The sequence below is a fragment of the Triticum urartu genome, chromosome 7, assembly GCF_003073215.2.
Source record: "Triticum urartu cultivar G1812 chromosome 7, Tu2.1, whole genome shotgun sequence".
NCBI classification, from domain to species: domain Eukaryota; kingdom Viridiplantae; phylum Streptophyta; class Magnoliopsida; order Poales; family Poaceae; genus Triticum; species Triticum urartu.
This window is the reverse complement of record NC_053028.1, coordinates 271,750,013-271,775,464: the sequence shown is the minus strand read 5'-3', so window position 1 is coordinate 271,775,464 and position 25,452 is coordinate 271,750,013.

Genomic DNA, 25,452 nt, shown 5'->3' with positions numbered 1-25,452 from the left:
TAACCATAGCATGAAACATATGGATCCAAATCAGCCCCTTATGAAGCAACGCATAAACTAGGGTTTAAGCTTCTGTCACTCTAGCAACCCATCATCTACTTATTACTTCACAATGCCTTCCTCTAGGCCCAAATAATGGTGAAGTTTTATGTAGTTGACGTTCACATAACACCACTAGAGGCTAGACAACATACATGTTATCAAAATATCAAACGAATACCAAATTCACATGACTACTAATAGCAAGACTTATCCCTTGTCCTTAGGAACAAACGTAATTACTCACAAAGCATATTCATGTTCATAATCAGTGGGGTAATAATATGCATATAGGATCTGAACATATGATCTTCCACCAAATAAACCAACTAGCATCAACTACAATGAGTAATCAACACTACTAGCAACCTACTAGCACCAATCCCGGACTTTGAGACAAGAATTGGATACAAGAGATGAACTAGGGTTTGGAGATGAGATGGTGCTGGTGAAGATGTTGATGGAGATTTCCCTCTCCCGATGAGAGGAGCATTGGTGATGATTTCCCCCTCCGGGAGGGAAGTATCCCCAGCAGAACAGCTCTGCCGGAGCTCTAGATTGGATCCGCCAAGGTTCCGCCTCGTGGCGGCGGATTCTCGTCCCGAAAGGTTCCTTCTTATTTTTTTTCTCATCGAAAGACTTCATATAGGAGAAGATGGACGTCGGAGAGCCACCAGGGGGCCCACGAGGTAAGGGGCATGCCCTAGGAGGGGGGGCGCGCCCCCACCCTCGTGAGCAGGGTGTGGGCCCCCTGGCCTTCATCTTTGGCGAGGATTTTTCTTTATTTTTTTAAGATGTTCCGTGGAGTTTCAGGACTTTTGGAGTTGCGCAGAATAGGTCTCTAATATTTGCTCCTTTTCCAGCCAAAATTCTAGCTACTGGCATTCTCCCTCTTCATGTAAACCTTGTAAAATAAGAGAGAATAGCCATAAGTATTGTGACATAAAGTGAAATAACAGCCCATAATGCAATAAATATCGATATAAAAGCATGATGCAAAATGGACGTATCAACTCCCCCAAGCTTAGACCTCCCTTGTCCTCAAGCGAAAAGCCGATAACAATAAATATGTCCTCATGTTTAGAGGTAGAGGAGTCGATAAAAATAAAATACGGACATGAAGGCATCATGATTATTCTCATAACAGCAACATATATAGATTTTGTCATATGATTACTTATGTTCAAGTGATGATTTATTCACAATGCAAAAGTATAAATCATAAACCTTATTGGGCTCTGACAAACTATAATCTCAATCATTGAAGCAATTGCAATTTATCATAACATCAAAAAGAGTCTATGTCAGAGCTAAAAAGCAAGTCCACATACTCAACTATCATCTAGTCCTTCATAATTGCTAACACTCATGCAATACTTGTGGTTACAAAGTTTTAATCGGACACAGAGAAAGATAGGGGCTTATAGTTTTGCCCCACAACCTTTAACCTCAAGGGTAATGTCAACAATAATGGTTCATGCTCCCCTACATCCAATTAGATATATATATCATGTTCTTTCCAACATGATGAGCTTGCCAAAGGATAAAATGAAAAAGAAAAGGTGAAGATCACCATGACTCTTGCATAAGGTAGAAGATAATAGTAAAAGATAGGCCCTTCGCAGAGGGAAGCAGAGGTTGCCATGCGCTTTTATGGTTGGATGCATAAAATCTCAATGCGAAAGAACGTCACTTTATATTGCCCCTTGTGATATGAACCTTTATTATGCAGTCCATCGCTTTTATTACTTCCACATCACAAGATCGTATAAATCTTATTTCTCCCACACCAATCAATGATACACATTTAGAGCAATTTTTATTGCTTTGCACCGATGACAACTTACTTGAAGGATCTTACTCAATCCATAGGTAGATATGGTGGACTCTCATGGCAAAACTGGTTTAAGAGTATTTGGAAGCACAAGTAGTATTTCTACTTGGTGCTGAGAATTTGGCTAGCATGAGGGGGAAAGGCAAGCTCAACAAGTTAGAGGATCCATGACAACATACTTTATCTCAGATATAAGAAAGACATAACTCATTACGTTGTCTTCCTTGTCCAACATCAACCCTTTAGCATGTCATATTTTAATGAGTGCTCCCAATCATAAAAGATGTCAATGATAATATATCTATATGTGAAAACCTCTCTTTCCTTATTACTTCCTATTAATTGCAACAATGACCAAAGCTATGTCTGCCAACTCCCAACAACTTTTAATCATCATACTCTTTCTATGTGAAGTCATTACTCTCAATAAGATCAATATGAACTTTTTGTTTCTTTTTCTTCTTTCTTTTATTCACCCAAGATCATGGCAAAATAATCAAGCCCTTGACTCAACAGTAATCTTTATTATATAGCTCACGGACTCGATTACAAATAGAGATCATAAAGCAAAACTCAAAACTAGATCGTGCCATAAACTTTATTCTACTAGATCAAGATACTTTTAATAGGATCGGACTAAGAAAATGATAAAGATAGGAGTTGTGATTGTGATATGATACCGGGGCACCTCCCCCAAGCTTGGCAGTTGCCAAGGGGAGTGCCCATACCCATGTGATTATGTCTCCTTCTTTGTTGTCGGTGTAATATTCTTGGCGATGATTCCCCTCAGGATGCGGTTCTCCTCCTCGAGCTTATTGACTTGCTGTTTGAGGTCCATTATTTCCTTACGAAGCTTTCCTGTGACAGCTAAAGCTCCTTGCACCCAAGGGTGTTGCATAGCTGCGGGAGAACAAGTGACACTCCTCTTCATATTTTCATAAGAAAGAAATCTAACATTAGAAGGTATAACCGAGTTTGGAATAACTGAGCTCTGTAGTTCCCCCATCATGAACCCAGCTCGGAGGCGAGAGGTGACTTCTTGATCCTCCATGGCATCTACTCTCATTAAGTCAGCCTCCATCTCTTCCTCCGTTGTTGGCCCAAAGTGGTCAGCGTCGCTGTTTGCCCTTGGTTCCGGTGCCGGATTAGATACCCGGCTCTCCCCGATTGACTCTTGAGAAGACATCTTGCTCCAATCTGCAGCAGCAACAGCTCGAAAACAAAAACAGAGGAAATTTGCGTGATACGGGAGTCAAAACCTTCGGGAGAATATATAACGAATTTTTACCGACCGAAATACGTATCGTGCAAGAAAACGAAGTCCGGAAGGCACACGAGGTGCTCACGAGGTAGGGGGGCGCGCCCAGAGGGGTAGGGTGCGCCCACCACCCTCGTGGGGCCCTCGTGTCCTTCCCGGACTGCTACTTATTTTTCTATTTTTCTAAATATTCCAAAACGGAGAGATATTGCCTTAAAAATTGTTTTGGAGTCGATTTACTTACCGTACCACATACCTATTCCTTTTCGGAGTCTGAAACGTTTCGGAAATGTCCCTTATGTATTCCTCCGGGGTTACGGTTTCAATAATATTGGTTTCAACATTTATGGGATTACCTGAGATATAAATTTTGATTCTTTAACTGTTTACCACCTTCGGATTTGTGCCCTCGAAGTTGTTGATTTTTATGGCACAGGAACGATAGACCTCCTCGATAACATAGGGGCCTTCCCATTTAGAGAGAAGTTTTCCTGCAAAAAATCTTAAACGAGAGCTGTATAGCAATACATAATCACCTACATTAAAATCATGCTTTTGTATCCTTTTGTCATGCCATATTTTAACTTTTTCTTTAAACAACTTGGCATTTTCATAAGCCTGGGTTCTCCATTCATCAAGTGAGCTAATATCAAATAACCTCTTCTCACCGGCAAGTTTGAAATCATAGTTAAGCTCTTTAATAGCCCAATATGCCTTATGTTCTAGTTCGAGAGGTAAGTGACATGCTTTTCCATAAACCATTTTATACGGAGACATACCCATAGGATTTTTATATGCAGTTCTATAGGCCCATAATGCATCATCAAGTTTCTTAGACCAATTCTTTCTAGACCTATTAACAGTCTTTTGCAAAATTAATTTGAGCTCTCTATTGCTCAACTCTACTTGACCACTAGACTGTGGGTGATAAGGAGATGCAATTCTATGATTAACATCATATTTAGCAAGCATTTTACGGAAAGCACCATGAATAAAGTGTGAACCACCATCAGTCATTAAATATCTAGGGACTCCAAACCCCGAAAAAATAACTTCTTTAAGCATTTTAATAGAAGTGTTATGATCAGCACTACTAGTTGGAATAGCTTCTACCCACTTAGTAATGTAATCAACAGCAACTATAATATGTGTGTATCCATTAGAGGCAGGAAAAGGTCCCATATAATCAAAGCCCCAAACATCAAACAGTTCAATAACAAGAGAATAATTCATAGGCATTTCTTGACGTCTACTAATATTACCTATTCTTTGACATTCATCACAAGACAAGACAAATTTACGGGCATCCTTGAAGAGAGTAGGCCAATAAAAACCAAATTGCAATACCTTATGTGCAGTTCTATCTCCAGCGTGGTATCCTCCATAAGTCTCGGAATGACACTTGCGTAGGATCTGTTCCTGTTCATGCTCAGGTACACAACGTCTAATAACACCATCTACTTCTTCTTTATAAAGGTGTGGGTCATCCCAAAAGTAATGTCTCAAGTCATAGAAAAACTTTTTCTTTTGCTGGTATGTGAAGCTAGGTGGTATAAACTTAGCAACAATATAATTAGCATAATCAGCATACCATGGAGTACTACGAGAAGTACTTATAACATTTAATTGTTCATCAGGAAAGTTATCATTAATAGGTAGTGGGTCATCAAGAACATTCTCTAACCTAGACAAGTTGTCTGCAATGGGGTTCTCAGCTCCCTTTCTATCAACAATATGCAAATCAAATTTTTGTAGCAAGAGAACCCATATAATAAGTCTAGGTTTAGCGTCTTTCTTTTCCATAAGGTATTTAATAGCAGCATGATCAGTGTGAATAGTTACTTTAGAATCAACAATATAAGGTCTAAACTTATCACAAGCAAATACAACTGCTAAAAGTTTTTTTTCAGTAGTAGCATAATTTCTTTGAGCATTGTCTAGAGTCTTACTAGCATAATGAATAACATATAATTTCTTCTCAACTCTTTGCCCTAGAACAGCACCTACAGCGTAATCACTAGCATCACACATAATTTCAAAGGGTAAATTCCAATCAGGTGGCTGAACAGCAGGTGTAGAGACTAATGCTTTCTTAAGTATTTCAAATGCTTCTACACAATCATCATCAAAGACAAATGGTATATCTTTTTGCAATAAATTAGTCAGAGGCCGAGATATTTTTTAGAAGTCCTTAATGAACCTCCTATAAAAACCGGCATGACCAAGGAAACTTCTTATACCTTTGATGTCCTTGGGACATGGCATCTTTTCAATAGCATCGACCTTGGCTTTATCAACTTCAATACCTCTTTCAGAAACTTTGTGCCCCAAGACAATACCTTCATTAACCATAAAGTGGCACTTTTCCCAATTCAAGACAAGATTAGTTTCTTCACATCTCTGCAAAACTCGATCAAGATTGCTCAAACAATCATCAAATAGACGGAAAAGTCGTCCATGAAAACCTCACAAATCTTTTCACAAAAGTTAGAGAATATAGCCACCATGCATCTTTGAAAGGTAGCAGGTGCATTACATAAACCAAAAGGCATACGTCTATAAGCAAAAGTACCAAAAGGGCATGTAAAAGTAGTCTTTGATTGATCTCTAGCCGACACAGGTATTTGAGAGAAACCAGAATAACCATCTAGAAAGCAATAGTGTGTATGTTTGCATAATCTTTCTATCATTTGATCAATAAAAGGTAAGGGGTAATGATCTTTCTTAGTAGCTTTATTTAATTTGCGGAAATCAATCACCATCCTATAACCTGTGATAATTCTTTGTGGAATCAATTCATCTTTATCATTAGGAACAATAGTAATACCTCCCTTCTTAGGGACACAATGGACAGGACTTACCCACTGACTATCAGCAACGGGATAAATTTTACCTGCCTCCAGAAGCTTGAGTATTTCTTTTCTTACCACTTCTTTCATTTTAGAATTCAGACATCGTTGAGGATCACGAACTGGTTTGGCATCTGCTTCCAAATTTATTTTATGTTGACGTAGAGTGGTACTAATGCCCTTAAGATCATCAAGAGTATATCCAATAGCAGCACGATGCTTCTTCAGAGTTTTGAATAATCTTTCTTCTTCATGCTCTGAAAGGTTAGCACTAATAATAACAGGATATATCTTTTTATCATCAAGATAAGCATATTTGAGATTATCAGCCAACGGTTTAAGCTTGAACACGGGATCACCCTTGGGTGGAGGAGGATCCCCTAAAATTTCAACATGCAAGTTGTGTTGCGGAATAGGTTCCTGTTTAAAGAATACTTCATCTATTTCCCTTCTTTCATTCATGAACATATCATTTTCATGGTCTAGCAAATAGTGTTCTAAAGGATCACTAGGAGGTACAGCAATAGAAGCAAGACCAATAATTTCATCCTTACTAGGTAATTCTTCCTCATGATGTTGTTTACTAAATTTAGAGAAATTAAACTCATGAACCATATCATCCAAGCCAATAGTAACAACATTCTTTTCGCAATCTATCCTAGCATTAACAGTGTTCAAGAAGGGTCTACCAAATATAACGGGACAAAAGCTATCTTGCGGAGAAGTAAGAACAAGAAAATCAGCAGGATATTTAGTTTTCCCACACAAGACTTCAACATCTCTAACAATTCCCATCGTTGAAATAGTATCTCTATTGGCAAGTTTAATTGTGACATCAATATCTTCTAATTCAACAGGTGCAATTTCATGCTTGACTTCTTTATACAAGTCATAAGTTATAACACTAGCACTAGCACCCATATCACATAAGCCATGATAATAATGTGTCGGCGTTCTGGGAACGGGGGTCCCCAGAATTACCTACCTGCGGCCTGCAGTGTGGATCAAAGGGGGGCCTAGCACGGCCCATCTTCACCAACACAAACCCAAGACCCTCGCGAGGGGCCAAGCCTCGTGGGGCGGACGACGCGAAGCTTCCTCAGGCACGGCCTTGTCAGGCTGGCTCACGAGGAGGCGGAGAGATCGAGGCGGGGTACCTCACGAGGTGCCCATGACACAAGCCGTGACAACTCAGGGCGCCAGGCGGGTGCCAGCCCGCGCAGCATCCTCCTTTCCTCTTTGGTGCAAAGGGGGCAAGCGCAGCCGCGGAGTACCGAGGCATCAGGCAAAGGTTGCCATTTCGGTGCAACGAGACCAAGACCAGGAGGACTACGAGATGGAGGTCACCGTGGAGCCCAAGACGGCATCATCACTAGAGCTTTGCGCAGGCGAAGACTACTTTTGTCAGGATAGCTGATACTTGCTGTCCCCCTTCAAATTAGCCCGCCATTGTTGGCTCCCTTACCGCTCAATATTTGGGAAGAGGACCAGGGCCTCTATAAATAGGACCAGCCACCCACACAACAAAGGGGTCGGCCAAAGGAGAGCAGAGAGAGAGAGAGAGAAAGGTGGCTGAACTCCTCCCAACAGTTCATCGCCTCAGCCAAGAACAGACCCTCGCGAGGCTGTTCTTCCTTGTATTGTTCATCATCATCAGCCCAAGAGGCAATCCACACACCACACACTGGAGTAGGGTATTACACCACAACGGTGGCCCGAACCAGTATAAACCATGTGTCTCTTGTGTTGTTCTTTCCTTAGTTTAGATCCTAGCATGGCGGAGGGGTGCAGGTAGGTAGGAGGCGAAATCTCCGCGCGCACCCCAGTGTTCGAACCTCAAGGGTCTGCCGGAACCCGAAATCCGACATTTGGCGCGCCAGGTAGGGGTGCACCGGAATTCGTCCTCCACCGCCCCGTTCTCCTTCGACCGTCACGCCCATGTCTAACGCTCGTCGGGCCCGCGCCGAGCACCGGGCCGCACTCGCTTCCTGCGTCGCCCAGACGGCCCCTGTCGGCGGGCATCCACGCCGTTCCCCGTCACCTGCCGTCAACGCCGCCACCGGCCCAGCGGGGGACGAGCGGCAAGCATCGTCCCAGCATCCGTCCGTGCGGCAGGGCGGCCGCACCGCAACTCCCCAGCTGGATCTTCGTCCCGCGCGCTCCGCGCGCCCATGGAGGCTCGGGCTGCACTCATCGCGGCAAACGAGCTCCTGCACTACTGTCCCGTCGACGACGTCTACGAAGAATGGCTCGACCGCGTCGCCGAGCTCGTCCGCGCTGCAGGGGGCTCTTCCATGCCATTCGTTCCGCTGCACCGAACCCCGCCCCGCGCGGGCGAAGAGGCTCCAGCGGCGCCCCGGCCGCCTCCTCCTCAAGAAGACGCCATGGCTCCAAGGCGCATGGCCCCTGGGCGAAACCCGCTCCGTCAGGTGCCAGTGCAGCAAGAACAGAGCTGCCAAGAAGTCCCTCACCCGCCAGAAGCTGCCCGGGCGCTCCCTACTCCAGCACGTCGCGACCATCCCCCTGCTCCAGCGCGTGGGGACATGCAAGAACAGGCTCTCCGTCACCTAAGGCCTCCCGTGGCCACAGCAGGCTGCCGCGCCTACACCACCGAACTACGCAGCATCGCGTGGCCCGGCAAGTTTAAACCAGACCTGCCTCCTCGCTACGACGGCACGGCCGACCCTGCGGAGTTCCTCCAGCTCTACGAGTTGGGCATCGAAGCTGCCAACGGAGACGAGAAGGTCATGGCGAACTGGTTTCCCATGGAGCTCAAGGACGGGGCCCGCACCTGGCTCCTGGACCTGGCTCCAGGCACAATCTCCTCCTGGGAAGAGATGCGCACCCGCTTCATCGCCAAAATCCAAGGTACTCGCGACCGGCCACCCGCCGTGAGCGACATGTGCCGCATCAAGCAACAACCCGAGGAGACCCTGCAGAAGTACATCCAGCGCTTCAACAACGCGCGCCTCAAGATCCCCAAGGTGACTGAGGAGGCCATCATCTCAGCTTTCTCTGACTCAGTGCGCGACGTCAAGATGAAGGAGGAGCTGGCGATGCATGAAGACCTGTGCACTTCCTTGGAGCTGTTCAACTTGGCAAACAAGTGCGCCAGGGCTGAGGAGGGGCGTCTCTCCCTCCTCGAGCTGCCTGCCGCAGACCCAGAAGAGAAGAAGCTCAAGGCCAAGGATGTGAAGCGCAAGGGGGCTGCAGTGCTCGCGGCAGAACCAGACACCAAGCGGGGCAGAGATCAGCCCGAACCTCCCAAGGGCATCCGGTACTGCGTGTATCACGACCTCCACACCCACAACACCAACGAATGCCAAGAACTCCGAGCCGTGCGTGAAGGAAGGATCGGCCGTCGTCCCGACCGCGGTGACCGGGGCTACGGTCGAGGAGGAGGAAGAAACGCAGGACGCTGGGAAGACCTTGGGCCGCGCCAAGGGTGGCGCGAGCAACCTCGCGAGGATTGCTGGCATGACCCGCCTCGTGAGAGAGGATGGAGGGATCAGCCTCGCGAGGGAGACTGGAGGGATCAGCCTTGCGAGGATCGCCCGCTAGGCAACGCAGGCCTCCCACCGCTGCTGCCGCAGCCAAGGAGAAACGAGGACCGCCATCAGGACGAGGAGGCTGGGGGCTTTCAGGAGCCGCGCGCGATCGCCTGCATCTTGGGCGGAGCACAAGCCCCAGCCTCTCAGCGCATCTTCAAGCAGTTCGCCCGCTAAGTGAATGCAGTACTCCCCAGACTCGAAGCCACACGCCTTCCCAGGTGGTCGGCGTGCGCCATCACGTTCAGCTCAGCAAATCAGCTCAAGTGTGCGGCAACAGCCGGAGTCCTCCCGATGCTTTGTTCCCCAATCATCAGCAACGTGGTGGTCACCAAGACCCTCATTGATGGTGGGGCAGGGCTCAACATCCTGTCCGTGGAGACGTTCAACAACCTCCAAGTGCCCTACAGCCAGCTTCAGCCAACCAAGCCCTTCTCCGGTATCACTGACGGCGTCACGGTCCCGATTGGGCAGGTCCGCCTCCCTGTCACCTTCGGGGCATGCGACAACTACCGCACCGAGCTCATCGACTTCGACGTCGCTCACATTCGCCTGCCGTACAACGCCATCCTTGGGTACCCAGCGCTGGCCAAGTTCATGGCCGTAACTCACCACGGCTACAACGTCCTCAAGATGCCAGGAAGCGGCGGAGTCATCACGGTGCCCTGTGAAGAGAAGGACGCGATGTGTTCCCTGGAACGAGCCTTTCAGGCCGCGTCACTGGAAGACCCGGGTCGTGGAAGTAGGAGGCCTCCCGAGACCACCCCCAAGAAGAAGAAGACATCGTCCGGCTCGACCACTCAGGAGGCAGGCCCCTCTGGGCCCGCGCCTGCCCAGGGGGAGCCTCCCTCCATCACATAGGAAAGCGCGCCCGGCGCCCTCTTCAGGCAGGGCTCGGGGGCTCTCCCCTGGGGGGCCACCGACCTAGCTAGGGTCACGAGGGAGGCGCTTGGGCACCACATGGAGGCGTGTTTTGAAGCACGTTTCCCTCAAGGAGCAAGGCAAGGAGATCCAGACCCACAGGAGTTCGTCAGCAAGGCCATTCAGGAGCTACAGGAGTCAAGAGTCATGAGAGGCGCCCGCCGCCTACCAGCAGTGGCCCCCCATCCAGGCGAGGATGGTGGGCTGCGCGTCTGCATCGACATACCAGGGCTCAACCGAGTCGTCTCTCTGGAGCGCCTCTGACCCTCGCGAGTGGGGCGCTGCGGAGGTCCACCCCACAGCTACGTTTGCATGCCTTAAGGCTTGCCGAACGCGGCTGATGCGTACCAGCGCCTCATGAGGGGCATCATGGAGGTACGAGAGGCCAGGCGTTCCGCAGCCCTGGTAGAGATGGAGATGGCCCGCGAGGAGCCGCCAGCGCCTCCGGAGCCTCCCGAGGCCCCTGGGCCAGGGGGCTCATGAGGATCGGCTCCCGCAGCCCCCCGAGCCTGCTACACCAACACCCCTTCGTCCTCAACATCATCAGGTGACATCATTCGAGTTTTACTTCCAGCTGGGAGCGCCCCCGGGGCTGCATTATTCCCAGGCCGCATGGGTCCGTCCCTGCGGCGTGTATCCCTTTGTTCCATGTTGTTAGCTTACCTTGTTGGGGGCGCCCCTCAGGCTGCATGATCCCCAAGCCGCTCGGGCCAGGCCCAGTGGCATGTATCCCGTTTGCGTTTATTTCCAATCATGTGTTAGGCCCACCATGCTTGATTATTTGACGCCGGTCCACGGCACCTCTTCTCCTCCATGCCGACCGCTTGCACGTTAAAGGGGGGCACCTGAGCATCGCGACTCAGGGCTCTTACTGGCTCTCCAGCCCTCACCCTCTGTCCTTGTCCATGGCATCGTGACCTGGCATACCAGCGACGGCTGAGACCAGCTCGAGGGCCGGGACCCGAGGACGTAGAGTGCCGACATCTAACCAAATTTGCAGGGACACATCACAAGATAAGGCCCAGTGCCAGGCGCAACCCGCCTAGAGGTAGGGCCCCGTGAGTCCCGCGCTGGCTCACGGGTGCCCAGATACACCTCGCCAGGCCCTACCGTGCCAGCCATGTGTCAGGGCGGGGCTGTACACGCCCCGGGGGCTCCTCCCGGAGGGGGGCCCCCTCCCACGTACCAGTGGAAGCACCATGCTCCGCGCTGGCTGACGACACTGCCGAGGAGCGGCTATGCCCGTACACATACGGTAGCACTATGCTCCGCACTGGTGATAAACAACTGAGGGTGGCCCCCGGGCCGCATCAACCTCAGGGAGCCCAGAGCTCAGTGTCTAGCCTCATCGTAACGCCTCCCCTCGGGAGTGCCGCGCGAGGGGGCTGGGCACGGGGGCTGCGCCTAGGTCACACCCAGACGCACGCCGCCCGGCCAGGTCCCCCCGGGCCTGGTTCGTCGCACGTCTCTCCCCAAGCGGAGCCAAGGTACGAAGGCCGTTTGAGCGTCAAGGGGGACTCCTGAGCATCGCGACTCAGGAGCCTAACTTGTCACATAGCCCCTCACTCCTTGGTCTCGTCCTGGTTTCTGGTCGAGACTATTGCTGGGTGAGGTACGCGCGGGGCCGGGCTCTGCCGGCGTAGAGCGTAAGCAAGTAGGAAGGAAAAGCGCTAATTTCAAGGAATTCAAAAGCAAACATTACAGTCCCCACTGTTATTTCAATACCAAACGCAATTTTAAACGCCTCCCCGAGGCATGATACGTGTGCAGGAATTAAAAGCAGGACAGGAGCCACGACGGAGTCACTTGGCGGCGGGGGAGTAGCGCGGAGTGGGTTCGCCTCACGGAGCAGCGGGGTCTGTAGCGCCTTGCTCTGGCTTGGTGCTGAAGGCTCGGAACTTCCCCAGCAGAACCTCCGCACGACCCTTCACGGCCTCGGCAGCGGCAGCGGCACGCTCACCGCTCACTGGCTCCAGCAGGCTGTCAAGGTCGACACCGGGATCGCGAAGGTAGATGTGGGTGAGGACCCGCGTCAATGCTGCAGAAGACAGGACACGCGCCTCGGCCTCGGCCATGGGGCCAAGGCCAAGGGCGACATCTTCAAGAGCGTGAACCAGGAAGGGAAGCAGCTTGGCGTGGCCGTCCTCGGCGCCAGCCAGCGGGCTCTCCAGGCCGCTGTCGTAAAGTGTCCTCAGCGAGGAGCGAGCCTTCGCCTCCAACTCCGTGAAGGTTGTGCGGTCCTCGGCAAGAACCAGGGCCTTGTCATCCAGCTCGGCCTTCCTCGCCCCCAACTCCTGCTCCAGCGTGCCTAGGCGGTCGCGGCGCTTCCTGAGCTTGGCCTCCCGGCCCTCGACGGCTGCCTCGCGAGCCTTCACGCCTTGTTCCTGCTCTTGGCGAAGGCGGACCTCTTCCACGAGCCAATCCCGCAGGCCTTGCAGCTCGTCCTCCAGCGCCTTGCAGCGACCACGGACGTCGACCACCTCCCCCAAGGCTGCATCACGGGCAGCCTTCGCCTCCAGGACGGCCTGCTTCTCCTTGTCGCATGCTGTCAAGGCCTGGACCAGCGCCGCCCAAACCGAGGCGTCGGAGCGAACCCATCCATAAGCCAGCTCCAAACGCCCGGCCACCAAGCGGGGGTCGGCGCCAAGAAGATCCTGCCGTAGTCGGTCCAGCTCAGCAACAGCACGATCCAGAACGGTAGAAGGAGTCAGAGGGACAACGGCCGGTGGAGTAGGAGGAGAAGGCGGCAGCGCAGCCGCAGCATCCTGAGGCGGAGTCTGTCGCGCCCCGACAGCTGTAGTGGCGGCGGCAGGCAAGAGCACCTCGGGAGCCACTTGGGCCGTGGGGGCTGAGCTCGCCCCAGCCGGCTCAGCCAAACCTCGCGAGGACGACCGGGCAGGAGAAGCCTGTGCGTCGTGGTCACCTTCCTTCGCGGGCAGAAGCACCGCCACGGATGGAACCTCGGGAGCCCCCTTCGGCTTCCTTGCTGCGGGTGCCAACCTATCCAAAGATGCGGACATCAAGGCTCAGAAGCAGAGCAAGAGATAAAGACAAGAATCGAATGCTTACGGGTCGTCGCCAGTGAGCTCAAGCGGCCTCCGGCCAAATTTGAAGCCTGAAAGTCGGCTGGAAGGGTCGACCTCGGGAAGCTAGGAGGCAGAAGGTGCGTCTGCGGTTCGCCCCGGGGCCGGGGGAGACCCGCGGGAGATCAGCCCGGTCCTGTCCTTCTTCGGGATCGGGGGCGAGCTCCCGCCGTCCTGCTCGTCATCGTCTTCGTCGTCATCCTCATCGTCATCATTCGGAGAGAGGCGGAGAACGCGGGACCTGCGCCGGGGGAGGGGAGCCCTCGACTCTCCGTCAGTCGCCTCGGAGTCAGGCCCTTTTCCGCGCTCCCCTCCCTCTTCCTCTTCGTTGGAGTCGCCGGAGGGCACGTCCACCAGTTCCTCGGGAGCTTCTAGGGGCACTGGCCCATCCCCGTTGAAGACGGGCATGGACTTCACCACCCGCTCCCAGTCGTTGCGGAGGAACAAGGGCGTAGGAGCGCCCTCCAGCCTCGCCACATTGCCCCCGACCAGGGATTGGAGAACTGCAGCCAGGTCTCCGTCGGCCAAGGCCGCGGGGTTCGGACGGGGCCTCCACATTGGAAGCGAGTACTGCCGAAGCGGAGCCAGCCGGTGCTCCAGGAACTCCCTCAGCAGCGACGCGTCGGTCAGCTTCGCCGCCGCCATGTCGGTCGGCCTCAGATCCACGTCCATCTTCTCCAACACCATCTTCGCGCGGGGATCCATGAGCTCCGCTCGACCCCAGTCGCTGGAGCTCGTGGGCTGCTCCGTGGGCAGGATCAGCCGAGGGTGGATGCGCCCAGCATCCACCAAGATCCACTTGCTCCTGAAGCCCTCAATCCTCTTCCCAGAGTTCGAGATGGCAATGGCACCGCCGGACGCGACGAAGGTCGCGCACGCGGAAGCGGTCCCACGAGAGGTCCGAAGGTAGAAGTAGTGGCGTAGCAAGGCCACTGAGGGATGCACCCCAACATGTGCTTCGCAATAATAAGCAAAGATTGCCAGGAGAAGGACAGAGTTAGGATGGAGATGCAGAGCCTGTAGCTTGTAATGGCGGAGGACAGAGAAGAAGAACTCGGAGAAGGGAGGCACCAGGCCAGCAACAATGGCACTTACGAAGAGTGGATAGAAGGTGCTCCTTTGACCCTCAGGGGTGGCGGAGCCGGCCTTGAACACCTTCTCCCCATTGATGCCCCACGCGGTCGCCATCCGGCGCAACCGGGCAAGGCCCGCCTCCGACACGTTCGGCGAGTCCAGGGCAGACGAGTACCAAGCTGCGGCCGGGGGCTGACGAGGTGCCATGGCTCCCTAGGCCGCGCGGTCAGAGCAGGTCTGGAAATCTCAGAGGAAGGAAGGAGAGACTCAAGAAAGGGGATCTGAGCAGCAACCGGAGAAAGCAAGAAGCAGGGCCTAGGCAGATGCCACTCCTTTATCAACTCGCGCGGTTGCTGAGGCGCCCACGTCCAGTCAACCGCCACGCGGCGCCCAAGGCCGCAGGCTATTAGGGCCCGCGGCGCTTCGCTCTTGCCCTTCCGCCTCCCTGCACGGCCAAGTCCAGGCGCGCCTTGGGCCCGGGGGCTACTGTCGGCATTCTGGAAATGGGGGTCCCCAGACTTGCCTGCCTGCGGCCTGCGGCGTGGCTCAAAGGGGGGCCCAGCACGGCCCATCTTCACCAACACAAACCCAAGACCCTCGCGAGGGACCAAGCCTCGCGGGGCGGACGACGCGAAGCTTCCTTAGGCACGGCCTCGTCAGGCTGGCTCACGAGGAGGCGGAGAGATCGAGGCGGGGTACCTCACGAGGTGCCCATGACGCAAGCCGTGACAACTCAGGGCGCCAGGCGGGTGCCAGCCCGCGCAGCGTCCTCCTTTCCTCTTTGGTGCAAAGGGGGCAAGCGCAGCCGCGGAGTACCGAGGCATCAGGCAAAGGTTGCCATTTCGGTGCAACGAGACCAAGACCAGGAGGACTACGAGACGGAGGTCACCGTGGAGCCCAAGACGGCGTCATCACCAGAGCTTTGCGCAGGCGAAGACTACTTTTGTCAGGATAGCTGATACTTGCTGTCCCCCTTCAAATTAGCCCACCATTGTTGGCTCCCTTCCCGCTCAATATTTGGGAAGAGGACCAGGGCCTCTATAAATAGGACCAGCCACCCACACAGCAAAGGGGTCGGCCAAAGGAGAGCAGAGAGAGAGAGAGAGAAAGGTGGCTGAACTCCTCCCAACAGTTCATCGCCTCAGCCAAGAACAGACCCTCGCGAGGCTGTTCTTCCTTGTATTGTTCATCATCATCAGTCCAAGAGGCAATCCACACACCACACACTGGAGTAGGGTATTATACCACAACGGTGGCCCGAACCAGTATAAACCCTGTGTCTCTTGTGTTGTTCTTTCCTTAGTTTAGATCCTAGCATGGCGAAGGGGTGCAGGTAGGTAGGAGGCGAAATCTCCGCGCGCACCCCAGTGTTCGAACCTCAAGGGTCTGCCGGAACCCGAAATCTGACACAATGATCTCCTATTTTAACAGAAATAACAGGCATGCCTACCACAGGTCTATGTTTATCTTTAGCACAAGGTTTAGCAATTCTAGCAGTTTCACCTTCGAACTGAATAACATGCCCATCAATATTATCAGACAAGAGATCTTTAACAATAGCAATATTAGGTTCTACTTTAACTTGCTCAGGAGGTGTATAAGTTCTAATATTGCTTTTATGAAAAACAGTTGAAGCTTTAGCATGATCCTTTACTCTAACAGGGAAAGGTGGTTTCTCAACATAAGAAGTAGGAACAATAGGATCATTATAAGTGACAGTCTTTTCTTCAACTTTAATAGGTGCAGCTACTTTAACTTCTATGAGAGGATGATATTTAAACCACTTATCCTTAGGGAGATCAACATAAGTAGCAAAAGATTCACAGAAAGAAGCTACTCTCTCAGAGTCAAGTCCATATTTAGTGCTAAACTTACGGAAAATATCGGTGTCCATAAAAGATTTAACACAATCAAACTTAGGTGTCATACCTGACTCCTTACCTTCGTCGAGGTCCCAATCTTCAGAGTTGTGTTTAATTCTATCCAATAATTTCCATCTGAATTCAGTAGTCTTCATCATAAAAGGGCCAGCACAAGAAGTATCGAGCATGGTGCGATTATTATCAGAAAGCCGAGCATATAAATTTTGAATAATCATTTCTCTTAAGAGCTCATGATTGCGGCATGAATATTACATTGATTTAAGCCTCCCCCAAGCTTGAGCGATGCTTTCTCCTTCGCAAGGCCAGAAATTATATATATAATTGCGATCACGATGAACAAGATGCATAGGGTAATACTTTTGATGAAATTCCAATTTCATTCTTTTATAGTTCCATGATCTCATATCATCACATAGCTTATACCATATCAATGCGTATCCCTTCAAAGATAAAGGGAAGACCTTCTTCTTAGCAACATCATCGGGTATACCTGCAAGCTTAAATAATCCACAAACTTCATCCACATATATTAAGTGCTCATCAGGATGCTTTGTTCCATCTCCTGTAAAAGGGTTAGCTAGCAGTTTTTCCATCATACTCGAAGGAAATTCAAAAGTAGTTTCATTTTCAATAGGTTCAGTAGGTTGAGGAGCAAATCTTTGCTCTACTGGATGGGGTGAAGATACCCCGAACAAGCCCCTCAGAGAATTACTTTCCATAGTAGCAAGTGACAGTAAATTTCAACACACTATATAAATATTTCCTTACCAAATTCCACCTACCAAAGGCGCTACACTCCCCGGCAACGGCGCTAGAAAAGAGTCTTGATGACCCACAAGTATAGGGGATCTATCGTAGTCCTTTCGATAAGTAAGAGTGTCAAACCCAACAAGGAGCAAAAGGAAATGATAAGCGGTTTTCAGCAAGGTGTTCTCTACAAGTACTGAAATAAGTGGTAACAGATAGTTTCGTGATAAGATAAATTGTAACGAGCAACAAGTAACAAGAGTAAATAAAGTGCAACAAGGTGGCCCAATCCTTTTTGTAGCAAAGGACAAGCCGGAACAAACTCTTATAATAGGAAAAGCGCTCCCGAGGACACATGGGAATATCGTCAAGCTAGTTTTCATCACATTCATATGATTCGCGTTTGATACTTTGATAATTTGATATGTGGGTGGACCTGTGCTTGGGTGCTGTTCTTACTTGAACAAGCATCCCACTTATGATTAACCTCTATTGCAAGCATCCGCAACTACAACAAAAGTATTAAGGTAAACCAAACCATAGCATGAAACATATGGATCCAAATCAACCCCTTACGAAGCAACGCATAAACTAGGGTTTAAGCTTCTGTCACTCTAGCAACCAATCATCTACTTATTACTTCCCAATGCCTTCCTCTAGGCCCAAATAATGGTGAAGTGTTATGTAGTCGACGTTCACTGTCGCGACCCGACCTGAATGGATCAAGCGCTCTGTGCTCAGGTGTCATCCCTGGATCAGTAATGCTGACACCACACAGTACATCGAAGGATTTATAGCAGAGTGGCAATCACACACTTATTACATTGTTGTCTCAAAGAGAACTTATTACAATAAAAATGGCTTAAGGCCATCTAGTGTCGATAACAGCGGAACACTTGGAAGATAAATGGGTCCATCAACTCCAGCGGCATCACTGAGTATAGGGCCACGACCTAAAAATACCTCAATCGTCGTCTGAAAAGTCTGCAACATTAACGTTGCAGCCCGAAAACGGGTCAGCACATGGAATATGCTGGCAAAGTAACACATCGAGAGTAATGGAATGAAACAGCTATACTATATGCATATATGGCTGGTGGAAAGCTCTATGGTTACAGTTTTGCGTAAAGCCAGTTTTTCCCTACTGCAAAGGAATAAATTTATTTACTATCATGGTGGTTGTGAAACATTGAGAATGGTTGACAGCATTCTCAATCCCAATTAAAAGTAATTAAAACCCAACAACATTAATTAGAAGTAACATGTTGAGATTCACAAAGATATTCAAGTACTAGATACTCAAATTGTCCATAACCGGGGACACGGCTAATCATGATTAGTTTGTACACTCTTCAGAGGTTTGCGCACTTTTCCCCACAAGACTCGATTGCCTCCGTTTGTTTTCTCGCACTACATGGTGTTTGAGAAGACGGATGACCGAGACATAGTCTTTCAGAAGCGCTAGCACCTTACGATGGAGTAGACCGTACCACCTATAACCCCTACATCTGCTAGTCTACCCCTATAAGAGTTCGCACGACTTAGTCAACTATGCCAGAGCCCATAATGGCTTGTGGCTGCACACGTAAGTTTCTAGCATGAAAGATCTTATGATCCCTTTGAGCCTGGGTGGCGGTCCAAAAAAAACAGGCAAGTCCTGATAGACATCAGGTGCCTCAATCCACCCAGATGTGTGTTAGGTTGCCACCTTAGATAAACCACTAAAATTAATAAACTCACATCTGTCATGGATATCACTCACCCAATCCACGTCTACTAGCATAGCATGGCATAATAATAAGCAAACGTAGAAGTAACTCCCAAAGGTTTCATAATAATACAGGTGATAGGTACTACCTCATCTACTTCCCATCCCACAGTTTAATTAGATCCTAATCATGCAATGTGAGAGGATTGATCTAATGCAATAAAACATGGGTTGTAGAAAAGGTATGATCAAAGTGTTACTTGCCTTGTTGATGATCCGCGAGACCTAGGGTTTCGAAGTAACAGGCGGCGCAATCCGGGTGATCTATCGCAGACAAACAACAAGCATACAATAAGTACTCATATAATGCACAGGTAAAACTCGAACAAGAGATCGAACCAGGTAGTTCAACTTAAGAACTCCGGTTGCAAAGAAAGAACGAACCGAACAAAGAAACGGAAAACAAACGGCGGAAGAAAACAACTCGGTTCTAGCAAGTTGAAACTAGGTCAAATTTTACCGTAGCAAAAACTTGTTTAAGTTGATTAGACGGAACGGCGGTTTCGAAACGAAACTCCAGGTGCTTGAATCACCTGATTCCGATAAACGAGCGAGAAGAAAGACTAGAAAGAAGATCAGATCTGAGATCGCGATCGCGGAAAAGACGCGGAATAAATCCGACGAGAAGAAAAAGAAGAACGGTTAAACAAACGGATGTTCGTTAACCTAGAAGAATCCGGTGATCACGTTCGTTAGGACGAATGGTCCGGCGAACGGTCCAAAGGCAACTAAATCGGAAAAGAAGACGAATCCGATCTAGGGTTTCGGAAAATAAAACCGAACGAAAAACCGATCTAGAAAACCGGAACGGTTTAGAGAAGAACCGGAAAGAAAACGAATCAGAAGAGAAGAAAAGAATCGGAACGATTAGAAGAAAACGATCCAAGGAAAAGAGACGCGGGGCAACCTCGGCGAGGTCTCCGGCGAGCGGGGCTCCGGCGGCGGCGTAGGGCGGTGGCGGCGTGGGCAAGGTGCGGCGGCGGCTAAAGGCGGCGGCGCGGGTGAGGGGCGCGGGGTGGGGCTGCGCGCTGCTGCTTGCTGCGGCTTTGATTTGATGTGTTTAGAGGGGGGGTGTTGGGGTATTTATATTGGGGAGGGGTGAGGAGACTTGGGGTAGGGGACAAGGAATTAGACTAGGAATAGGAAAAAGAGTCCTAGAAGAAAAACGAAACAAGGGACAGAGCTAGCCTAGAATCCTAAAAGGATCCGGCTAAAAGCAAGAGGCGAGGCGGCGGCCTCCTCCCTTGCCTGGCGCTGCGCGCGGCTGGGGGCTGGGGCGGCCGGCCGGCTGGCTGGGCCTTTGGCCCGGCTGGCCTGGCTTTTTTTTAAACGGTTACGCGCGCAGAAAAACAAAGAAAAGAAAATCTAAACGAGCTCCAAAAATTCTAAAGTAAATTTTCCCCGACTCCTAAAAATGAGCCGAACAAAATGAACTTTTCTCCGGGCCTAAAATGCAATTTTCGAAAACGCGCATTATTCCCTATCCAAATAAAATGCAAATAAAACTCCGGCAAAACCAAAACTTGGTCTATTTATTAAATCTTCATTTTTCCTAAATTTGGGAAAGTCATATTATTCCCTCTCTCATACATTTTGACACCGGAAAAATAATTGAAGATAAAATAAATAAATCAAATGATCCTCTTTTCAAATTTGAGAAAACTCTCAAATATGGAAATAACGAAATCTCCAACTCTCTCCGTGGGTCCTTGAGTTGCGTGAAATTTCTAGGATCAACCAAAAATGCAAGAAAATATGATATGCATGATGATCTAGTGTATAACATTCCAAATTGAAAATTTGGGATGTTACAAACCTACCCCCCTTAAGATGAATCTCTCCCTCGAGATTCGGGTTGGCTAGAAAATAGGTGAGGGTGGTCCTTGAGCAAATCTTCTTCTCTCTCCCAGGTGGCTTCATCCTCTGAGTGGTGGTTCCACTAAACTTTGCAAAACTTGATAACCTTGCTGCGAGTAACTCTACTGGCATAATCGAGAATCTTGACTGGCTTCTCCTCATACGTTAAGTCATCCTTCAACTGAATCGCTTCGAGTGGCACAGTATCTCTTAGCGGTATCTCTGCCATCTCGGCATGACACTTCTTCAGCTGAGAAACATGGAACACATCATGAACTCCTGACAGTCCCTCTGGTAATTCCAACTTATAAGCGACTTCTCCCATACGTTTCAAGATCTTAAACGGTCCAACGAAACGCGGTGCTAACTTTCCCTTAACTCCAAAGCGCTTAACTCCTCGAAGTGGGGATACTCGGAGATAAACTCTGTCTCCGGTTTCGTAAACTGTCTCCTTGCGTTTTGAATCTGCATAGCTCTTCTGCCTGGACTGGGCTACCTTGAGCCTATCGCGAATCAACTTAACTTTCCGTTCAGACTCCTTAATCAAATCTGGTCCAAAGAATTGACGGTCTCCAACTTCGTCCCATGACAACGGTGTCCTGCACCTCCTTCCGTATAAAGCTTCGAAAGGTGCCATCTTCAAACTGGTTTGGTAACTGTTGTTATAAGAAAACTCCGCATACGGCAAGTTATCGTCCCAACTAGATCCATAATCTAGTGCACAAGCTCTCAGCATATCTTCCAAAATCTGATTGACTCTCCCGGTCTGTCCATCTGTCTGCAGATGAAAAGCTATGCTGAACTCTAGTCTGGTTCCTAAAGTTTCATGCAACTGATTCCAAAACTTTGAGGTAAATTGGGTTCCTCTATCTGATACAATACTCCTCGGAACTCCATGCAAACAAATGATCCTAGTCATGTATATCTTCGCCAACTTAGCACTGGTGTAAGTGGTCTTAACTTGGAATAAAATGTGCTACCTTCGTCAAATGATCAACTACTACCCATATCGAGTCATAGCCTGCTTTTGTCCTGGGTAGTCCTGTGATAAAATCCAAGCCTATCTTATCCCACTTCCATTCGGATATCGGCAATGGTTGTAACAATCCTGCTGGCTTCTGATGCTCTGCCTTTACTCTCTGACATACGTCACAAACTGCTACATATGCTGCAATATCCTTCTTCATTCCAGTCCACCAGAATGTTTCCTTCAAATCCAAATACATCTTGGTATTCCCTGGGTGAATCGAATACGGTGAATCATGTGCCTCTTGCAAAATCAACTTCCTGATCTCCGGGTCATTTGGTACATAAACACGGTCCTCAAATCATAAGGTATCGTGCTCATCCTCACGAAATCCCTTTGCTTTTCCTTCGCTCAATTTCTCTTTTATAGCAGCAATCTCCTTGTCAGATTTTTGAGCTTCTCTGATCTTATCCATCAATGTTGACTGAATCTCCAATGCTGCTACATAGCCTTTCGGAACTATTTCCAAGCATAGCTCACGAAGGTTTTCTGCTAACTCATTTGGTACTTCTCCCGTCATTAGAGTATTGACATGGCTCTTACGGCTCAATGCGTCAGCTACTACATTAGCTTTTCCGGGATGGTAATGCAATCTCATGTCATAATCCTTGATGAGTTCCAACCATCTCCTTTGTCTGAGGTTCAACTCCTTTTGAGTGAAAATGTACTTCAAACTCTTGTGGTCCGTGTACACCTCACAATGATTTCCAATGAGGAAATGTCTCCACGTCTTCAATGCATGCACTACGGCTGCTAATTCCAAATCATGCGTGGCATAATTTAACTCATGAGGCTTCAGTTGTCGTGAAGCATACGAAACAACTCTTCCTTCCTGCATAAGCACTGCTCCAAGCCCTCGACGTGAAGCGTCGCAATACACCTCATAATCCTTGGTCTGATCTGGCAAAATCAATACTGGTGAGGTAACCAAACGTTTCTTCAACTCCTGGAAACTAGCCTCACACTCCTCAGTCCATTTGAACTTAATATCCTTCTTCAACAATTCCGTCATAGGCTTCGCAATCTTTGAAAAGTTCTCAATGAATCTCCGGTAGTATCCTGCGAGTCCAAGAAAACTCCGGATCTCTCCAACTGTCGTTGGTGCTTCCCATTCGGTTACGGTCTCAACCTTAATGGGGTCAACTGCTATACCTTCTCCGGATATAACATGTCCGAGAAATCCAACTTCCTTCAACCAAAACTCACATTTGCTGAATTTGGCGTATAACTGATGTTCCCTTAGCTTCTCCAAAACCAAACGCAAATGTTCCTTATGCTCCTCTTCAGTCTTTGAATAAACCAGAATGTCATCAATGAACACTACGACGAACTTATCCAAAAACTCCATAAACACTTTGTTCATCAGGTTCATAAAATAGGCAGGTGCGTTAGTCAATCCAAATGACATAACGGTATACTCATACAGTCCATATCTCGTGGTGAATGCTGTCTTAGGTATGTCCTGCTCTTGAATCTTCAACTGATGGTACCCTGATCGCAAATCGATCTTGGAAAACACTTTAGCTCCTTGCAACCGATCAAATAGATCATTGATCATTGGTAGTGGGTACTTGTTCTTGATGGTTACTTCATTCAATCCCCGATAATCTACAACCATCATTAATGATCCATCCTTATTTTCCACTAGAAGTACGGGTGATCCCCAAGGCGAAGAACTTGGGCGAATGTAACCTTTATCCAATAACTCCTTAATCTGATTCTTGATTTCTACCAAATCCTTTGCTAGCATCCGGTACGGTCGCTTCGATATTGGGCCTGTACCTGGCAAAAGTTCTATTAAGAACTCGATATCCCTATCAGGTGGCATTCCTGGCAACTCTTCTGGAAATACATCAGGAAAATCCTTTACCACTGGTACTTCCTCTTGCACGACTCCTGTTAGGAAATTCACTTGTGTCCTTTTTGGTACATGCCGGGATACATACTTGATCCTTCTCCCTTCTGGTGTAGTAAGCAAAATTGACTTACTAGCACACTCAATATTCCCTTCATACTTTGATAACCAATCCATGCCTAATATCACATCCAATCCTTGAGATTCCAATACTATTAGGTCTGAGGGAAACACATAGTTACCAATCCTTAATGGTAACCGATCACACCATCGTCTAGCCATAAACTCCGCTCCTGGTGAGCTTACTAACATGGGTGACCTAAGGGCTTGGGTTGGCAGGTTATATTTATCCACAAATCCCCTTGATATGTATGAATGCGATGCACCAGTGTCAAAAAGAACGAGTGCAGTAAATGACTTAACCAAAAACTTACCTATTACTGCATCAGGCTGATCTTCAACCTCCTCCGCATTAACGTGGTTCACCTGTCCCCTATTGAAAGGGTTCGGCTTCTTCCGAGAGCTTCCATTGCCATTTCCATTCTGGCCTTCAGGACATTCATTTGCATAATGCCCTGGCTTCGAACACTTATAGCAAGTGACGTGGCTCAAATCCTTCTTGGCTGGGGTGGATGGGGTGGTCCGGTTCTGGCCGTTGCTTCCTCCATTCCCATTACCATTCTTGTGGCCATTATGGTTATGCGAGCTACCTCCTCCATGGGTGTGCTGAAACTGAAATCCCGGTTTAGGGGCAAAATGGGGCTTCTGCTGGGCTCCAGAGTTATACTTCCCTTGTCCATACTTCCTCTTGCGGTTCTCAATCTGCTGTTGCTTCCCTTCAATCATGATGGCACGATCTACCAACTCCTGGTAGTTGTTGAAACTCGCTACCATCAACTGCATGCTTAGTTCATCATTCAATCCTTCCAGAAACTTCTCCTGCTTAGCTGCATCCGTAGCAACGTCATCTGGGGCATAACGTGCTAACTTGCTGAAATCATCAACGTACTGGCCAACAGTCCTTCCTCCTTGGCGTAAGTTGTGAAACTCACGCTTCTTTATGGCCATAGCTCCTGCTGAAACATGGGCAGTGTGGAAAGCTTGCTGAAACTGATCCCATGTGACAGTGTCAACTGGGTAAGTGGCTGTGAAATTCTCCCACCATGCTGCCGCAGGTCCGTCTAGCTGGTGTGCAGCAAACTTCACTTTCTCACCATCCGTGCATCCTGCAGTGGTCAACTCCCTTCCTATCTTGTGGAGCCAATCGTCTGCTACTATTGGCTCGGTGCTACTGGAAAACACCGGCGGGTTCAGCCTAAGGAAACGGGCTAAGTGGTCAACAGGTGGTGGTGGTGGGTTGTTGTTGTTGTTCTGCTGGTTCTGAACTAACATCTCCATTAACTAATTCTGTTGCTGGATCAACTGAGTGAGCTCCGGTGGGAATCCATTGTCACGTCTCGAAGGCATCTGAGGGTTTAGAAAAGACGAGAATTGAGAATAGAGTGAGGTCTAAAGGGAAAACACTACCCCAATGCACATGAGCAAATGCACACAAAATCACTTCATTCAATCAAACAAGGGCTTGCAAACGGTCTAAAACTATCGCAAAAGTGCTCGACTATAATGTTTACATGGGGAAATACTACTACTATCTGGTGGTCATCTAGAAATTTGAACCGGTGGAAGACTCCATGATATCTGCTCCAGCT